This window comes from Panthera tigris, chromosome D1 (genome assembly GCF_018350195.1).
Source record: "Panthera tigris isolate Pti1 chromosome D1, P.tigris_Pti1_mat1.1, whole genome shotgun sequence".
Lineage (NCBI taxonomy): Eukaryota > Metazoa > Chordata > Mammalia > Carnivora > Felidae > Panthera > Panthera tigris.
This window is the reverse complement of record NC_056669.1, coordinates 63,063,965-63,070,903: the sequence shown is the minus strand read 5'-3', so window position 1 is coordinate 63,070,903 and position 6,939 is coordinate 63,063,965. Positions and strand designations below refer to the sequence as shown.

The 6,939-nt window shown below is 46.5% G+C and overlaps 1 protein-coding gene across 1 annotated transcript in view; it reads left to right on the top strand.

The window, feature by feature from the left end:
* The first annotated feature begins 6,148 nt into the window (after positions 1–6,148).
* DCHS1 (dachsous cadherin-related 1) overlaps positions 6,149–6,939 on the top strand; it is a 33,761-nt gene continuing 32,970 nt past the window's right edge. Inside the window, exon 1 of the mRNA XM_042957504.1 lies at positions 6,149–6,194. The gene's annotated coding sequence lies outside the window, so the exon portion shown is untranslated. The remainder of the gene's footprint in view (positions 6,195–6,939) is intronic.

The window sequence follows — 6,939 nt, the reverse complement described above, 5'->3', positions numbered from 1 at the left end:
TTTCCTTCAGATACATACTCAGAAGTAAGACTGCTGGATAATGTGGCAGTTCTATTTTTAATTTTTTGGGAAACCTCCATACGTTTTTCATAGTGGTCATACTAGTTTACATTCCCACCAACATTGTACAGGGGGTTGTTTCTTCACATCCTCACCAGCATTTGTTATCTCTTGATTTTGTTGTTTATTTTGTGCTTTTGGAATAGACATCCTAACAGGTATGAAGTGATATTTCATTGTGATTTTGATTTGCATTTCCCTGGTGACCAGTGACGTTAAACATCTTTTCCTGTACTTAGCGGTCATTTGGATGTCTTCTTTGGGAAAATATCCATTAAGGCCCTTTGCCCTTTTTTAAATTAGGCTATGGGCTTTTTGCTACTGAGTTGTATGAATTTCTTATATGTTTTGGATATTAACCCCTTACAGGATATGTGGTTTGAAAATATTTTTTCCCATTCCACAGGCTGCCTTTTCATTTTGTTGATGATTTCCTTTGCTGTCTGTGTTTACTTTTGTTGCCTTTGCTTTTGGTGTCAAATCCAGAAGATCATTGCCAAGACCAATGTTAAGGAGCTTACCCTCTATGTTGAAGTGCTTCTAGGAGTTTATAGTTTCAGCTCTTACATTCAAGTCCTTAGTCCATTTTGAGTTGGTTTTTATGTATGGTATAAGATAGTGGTCTAGTTTCATTCTCTTGTATGTGCATAGCCACTTTCCCCAATACCCTTTATTGAATATGGTATCCTTTCCTCTTTGTATATTCTTGGCAGCTTTGTCAAAAATTAATTGACAATACATGCATAGGTTTATTTCTGGGCTCCCTATTCTGTTCCATTGATCTATGTGTCTGTTTTTATGTCAATACCACACTGTTTTGATTACTAAGCTTTGTAGTATAGTTTGAATTCAGGAAGTGTGGTGCCTCTAGATTTGTTCTTCACCTCCTCTCTTTTGATCACGGAGATCATCAGCTCCACCCTAATTCCAAAATCTAATGGAACCTGCCATACCTCATTTTATTGTGGTATTTTTACTCTGTTGACAATTCCCATTTTGTAGCAGTTTCTTTCTTTGTCTTCTGTGAGAACACATTGGGCACTGCTCTCTTGTTCAATTCTTACTTGTCAGTTGCTTCTTCCCAATCTCATTCATGAATCTTCTTTTGTTATCCACCCCTTAAAAGCTGCCCACAACCTGTTTTCACTACATATTCTCCATAAGTGACCACATCCATTCTCATGGTTCTACATAACCACCTTTAGTCTGGTGGCTCTCAAATATTTATCCTCTGAAAATACTCAACTGTCTCTTCTGAGTTCCAAATTTTATATTTAACCACCTACTAGCCATCTTCATTTGGCTATTTCACATATGCCTTAAACTCATCGTTTCCAAAACCAGATTCATTATCTTATCTCTCTCTTCACAAACCTGCTTTTCCTTTGTTTCCCCAACTTTATGAGCAACATCACTAATATATGACCCAGGAACATGGAAAGCATCTTAGAATCCTCCTGTCACTACTTCTTCTAGTCAGTCTATAATTTCTCTCATAGTCTACTCCTCTTTTCTAATCTTACTATCACTAACTTAGGTTAGACCCTCACTGCAGTATAAGCTGGGCAACTGAAAGTAACTCCTATCTCGTCTCCTGTGATCCTCAATATTGCAGCCATAATGATGTTAATGTCACATAACCTACTCATTTTATTTCCTGTATTAAATAAAACTTTCAATGGCTGCTCAGAGCCTCAACCCTTTGTATGACGTATAATATCCTCCATGATTTGGTCCCATTTACTTTTTCTGGTTTCTCCTTTCATACTAGCCAATATTCCCTACACTCCAGCTAACTCAATCTACTCAGAACCACCACCACTACCACTTATACACCAATCTCCACGGCCAGAAACTATTTTCTTTAATGCTGTTGTGCTTTGGAACATGGTGCTGCTGTTTATTCTGCCTGAAAGTTGTTTCTCCAACTTCTTCATTTGCTATGCTTCTACTCATCCTACAAGATCCAGTTCCAATATCCTCTTTGTGACACCATTGGCTGACATCCCAACCCTGAGCTGGATGAGGAATCCCCTCTATGTGCACAATCCCATATTTTCCTCTATCATTATACTCCCCAGTACCAATTTGCAGATATGTCTTCACAGTTTACTCTTTAGTCATATCTTAAATATGTATCTTAAGTATAGAGCTGGCACATAGTGGGCACTTACATGTGTCTTCAGTAAATGAAGGAAGCAAGAAAATACATTTAGGTCCTCCCATTTGAAAAACTCTGGCCTCCTAAAATACCTGTCTACCCCGCCCCCCCCCCTTGCTATTGATCTCTCTTCTTGCCTGCAGTCAAGCCTCTTGAAGGAGCAAGCAGGCTGTACTCAAAGTCTTCAGGCCCTCACCTTTCGCTCATTCATTTACTGAGTGCTGACTAGTTTCCACTGCTACAACTCCACCAACCCCATCGTCCCCAAGGTCACCAGCAGCCTACCTCTGGCTAAATCCAGTGGATACTCTTCAGTCCTTACCTCTGGCCTCTTCTGTGCCATTCAACCTTGATGACCACTCCCTGCTTTTGTGACTTCTTTCTTGGCCTTTCCCTTGGCTTTAGTGGTACCACTCGCTTCCCTTTCTTTTCTCTCCCTCTCTGGCCACTCCTCACTTTTCTTTGAGGGCTGCTCCTCCTCTCTTCAACCTTTAAATATTGGAGCTTCTCAGGATCTGTCCTAAACACCCTTCTCTTCCCAATGTACATGCTGCCCCTGAGCAATCTTAGTCACTCCCTTAACTTCTCTTGCCATTTGTCACATTTACAACACAAGCAACCCAAAGCTAAGGTGATACCTCATTTTCCCAGTGAGAAAATCCAAAAAGCTTTTGACCAACCCAAAAACTTATACCTTTAGGGATGAGTATGAAATAATCAAAAGTCTACTTCTATTAGGTAATTTACTATACATATACTCTACATACTACAATAGTTAATTTACTATACACATATTTAAATTCATATATTGATTTATAAAATAATAAACTATATATATATATATATTAATATATTGGCTTATATATAATGTAATAATATATTGGCTTATAGATTTGCTTTTTTTCCATTTTCATAATTCAGTAAACAATTTTATTCATACTCTTGGCATGCATCTCCAAAGCAGTGTCTTTCTTACTATTAGGGTCACTTTTAGTCATCTTACCCATTTTCCCAGAAAGGATGATCTTCTCTCCAGTCTAAGTGAAGAGTTTGGGACAGGACACAGCACAATTTGAATCCACATATGATTCAGTCACTGGAAACTTTATCCCAAGTCACAAGGGCCATTTACATCACACTAGGGCAGTTGGTTTTTGGCCTGTATCCTGCAACAGTATGTTCTTGACCTCTAAAAACCACTTAGTGTATTATTGCCTTTTAAAAATAATTTCAATTGTTAATTTCTCTTACTGAAGTAACATTCATACAGCAAAAGCATAAATCATAAGTGTTCCACTCAATAAATTGTCACAAAGCGAAACACAACATCACTGAAGTCAAGAAATAGAACACTTCCAGCACCCCAGAAGCCCCTCCCAAGTACTACTGTATTATTTTTTAAAGCAATCTTTTAAAAGCATATTGAGAGATGTCCAACACATGCAGTTGTGAGGTCATACCACAAGGAATAGTTACCAAAGCTGTGTTAAATTTCTTTGACAATGGATTCTGTCACAAGTGATCTATACAAGCATCCAAAATAGCATTGTTGAGGACATTTCAGGTTAATGAGTCTTGCCACAAGAGTAAAAAATAGCACTTATTGAGCACTTACTATGCGCCAGGTGCATAGTCCTCTCTGTATATTAAATCATTTAATCCAGGGGTGCCTGGGTGGCTCAGTGGATTAAGCGATCAACTCTTGATTTCAGCTCAGGTCATGATCTGAGGGTCATGAGATGGGGCTCCTCGCTGAGCATGGAGCCCACACAGGATTTCCTCTCTCCTTCTCTCTCTGCTCTTCCCTGCTCTCACTCTCGCTTTCATATTCATGCTCTCTCTCTCTCTCTGTCTCTCTCAAAATAAATAAATAAATAAATAAATAAATAAATAAATAAATAAACAAACAAACAAACTTAAAAAATAATTTAATCCTTAGACCCACTGTATAGATGAGAAAACTGAGGCAAAGGCAAGTTAAGTAACTTTTCAAAAGCCACAAAGCTTGTAAATGGCAGAGTCTGGACCCCAAACCAGGCAGTCTGGCTCCAGAGTCCACAAGCTTAGTCACCATACCATACTGCCCTATCCAGTGGTTTGTTGTTCAAAATAAATGAGAGCAAACCCTGTAATATGAGAGACTTTGTAAGGACTCAAATATAAGGTTACTCCCTCTTTCCTGAGGGAAGATTTTGGAAAAACAAAAAAGGCAAAACCTCACCCTGTATTCAAGCTTATACGGTATTTGCAGATGACTCCCAAATATTTATGCCCATCCAGGCCATTGTTCTAAGCTACAAAACCTACCTACCCAGCAGGCACTTCAAAGTCAGCAGCCCAAATGTAAAGTCATCATCTTTCTATGGCAACCTGCAAGCTACTGCTGCTCCTTTTGTCTCGCACAGTGAATGTCATTGCCATCCACTCAGCTGCCCAAACCAGAAATCTGGATGTTACCAAGGACTCCAGCCTCTCCTTCACTCCTCTCTTTCCAAATCGCACCCCCTTCTGCTTTAACTGAAACTTTGTTTTCTTTTCTCAGAAGTTCCCAATCTCTCTGTACCATTTTTACACCTCTCAAGCACAGAATACTTTTGGACTCAGCCTACTCACAGTCATCAGGAAAGACAGAAGGGGAAGGGTCAAAACTCTCCCAGTTCTTTGATACTCTCCACCTCTGTCTGATTTCACTCCTTCCCATTTTCTCTTCCAAGTTGTCCCTCGAGCCCCTTCCCAACTCCCTGCCCAGTTCCTATCTCATTTTCCTTTTCTGGGGACTATTTCCTGAGTTAAACCATCAGCCGCAAATCTCTTCTTTCCAATACCTTCCAATCTGTAGCCTCAAATTTGGCATGAAAGAAGAGGGGAGTGAAAGAGAGCTGAGCCATGAAGAAGGGAAAAGGGATAGTGCATGGGATTAACAGAAGTGACTAGGAGGGAATGGAAAGACGAAGATGGAAGAAGACGATGGGGAAAGAGGAGGATCGAGAAAGGGATGGCAGAAGGGAATGGGGAGACGGTGAGTGGAAGGGGGCAAGAGGAGACAGGGAGAATGGGAAGGCAGAATGGCTTGGTGATAAAGGGGAAGAGAGGAGAAGGACAGCAGGGGATGGGGAGACGGGGAAGGAAGCCGGGTACGAGAGAAGGGTTGAGAAAGGAGATGGGGAGAATTTGATAGACAAGAGGCTAGGGAGAGAGAGGACTGAGCGGAGGGGATGGGAAGGGAAGAAACGGGTGGAGAGAAAAGGCTGAGGGAAGGGGTGAGAAGCAGGGGACGGGGAGAAAGGGAGAGGAGATGGAGAAAAAAGGGTGGGAGGGAGAAGGGCTGGGCGAGAGAGAGCGGGGAGAACGGGACAGCGAGGGGGAAGAGGGACGTCCGGGCAATAGGGCTGGGAAAGAAGATGGAAGAAGAGGACGAGGCAGAGGATGTCGAGATCGGGATGGGAGGAGGGGGCCGGGCGCAGTGACCGGGAGCAGGGACGAGAACGGGGACGTGAGGACCGCGCGGCGCTGGGGCTGGATCCGGCGCCGGGGACTGGGGCCGGGAAGTCGAGGGGCGGAGGGAGGACGGGCGGGCGGTGGGGGGGCCGCGGCGCGGAGCGCGGGTGGGGGCGGGGGCTCCGCGGGCGGAGGGGCGGGGGCTCGGGTTACCGCGCGGAGGGCGGGGGAGGGGAGGGGAGGGGGCGCGGGGCCGCGGCGGCGAATCTCGCATCCTCCGCGGGGCGGCTGTGGAGGAGGCGGCGCCCCGGCGGCGGCGGCGGCGGCGGCGGCGGCGGCGGCGAAGGGAAGGACGGACCGACGGCCAGGGGCGCACGGACCGACGGCTGGCTGCCCGGAGCTGATCGCGGGCCCGGAGACAGCGGCGGGGGACGATGCGCGGCCCCAGGCCCCGCGCGGGCGGGCGCTGCCCGGGGGGCTGACCGCGGCCGGACGGCGCCCCAGGACCGGGCGAGGGAGCCCGCGCCGCGCGGAGGTCAGTGCCCGCGCCCGCCCGGCCCGTCCGGCCGCGCCCGCCCGGCCCTCCGGCCTCTCCCGGGCGGCGGCGGCGGCGGTGCAGCCGGGGGCTTTGTTCTGAGCCGGAGACAATGGGGGAGGGGGGGCCTGGGCCTGCGGGACGAGGGCGAGCGTGAACGTGAGCGTGGGGGCAGGGCCTGGGGGTCTTTGTGTGTGTGACATCGAGTCGGGTGTGCGGCGTGAGAGTGTGAGAGGGGTGTGGGTGCGGGGTGCGAGCAGGGTGTGTGTGTGCTACTCCGAGTGTGAGTGCATCCGCGGAGTGTGAGTCAGTGCGTGTCACTGGGAGGTTGTGTGTCCGTGTGTTGTGTGTGTATGTGCGTGTCACTCCGAGGGTGTGTGGGTCAGAATGAGTGTGTGTCATGGTGAGCAAGTCCCAGTAAGGGTGTGTGTGTGTGTGTGTGTGTGTGTGTGTGTGTGTGTGTGTGTGTTGCCTGCCTCTTTGGAAGCCATGTGTCAGAATGTGGAGGATGGGTGTGTGACAGAGACAAACTGAGACAGAGACAAAGAAACTAAGGGGGAGAAGTAAAGAGAAACAGAGGAGAAACAGGCAAAGCCTGGAGTGGAAGTGGGGCATCCAGGCTGGTGCTCTGAGTTTGTGTCCAGGATGCTTAGATGAGAATCTTGTTCAGGAGACAGACGGAGGTCACCACAGGCCTGGTCCCACGTGGAGGGGGTGGGGAGAGGGAGGTCTAGAAGCACAATGA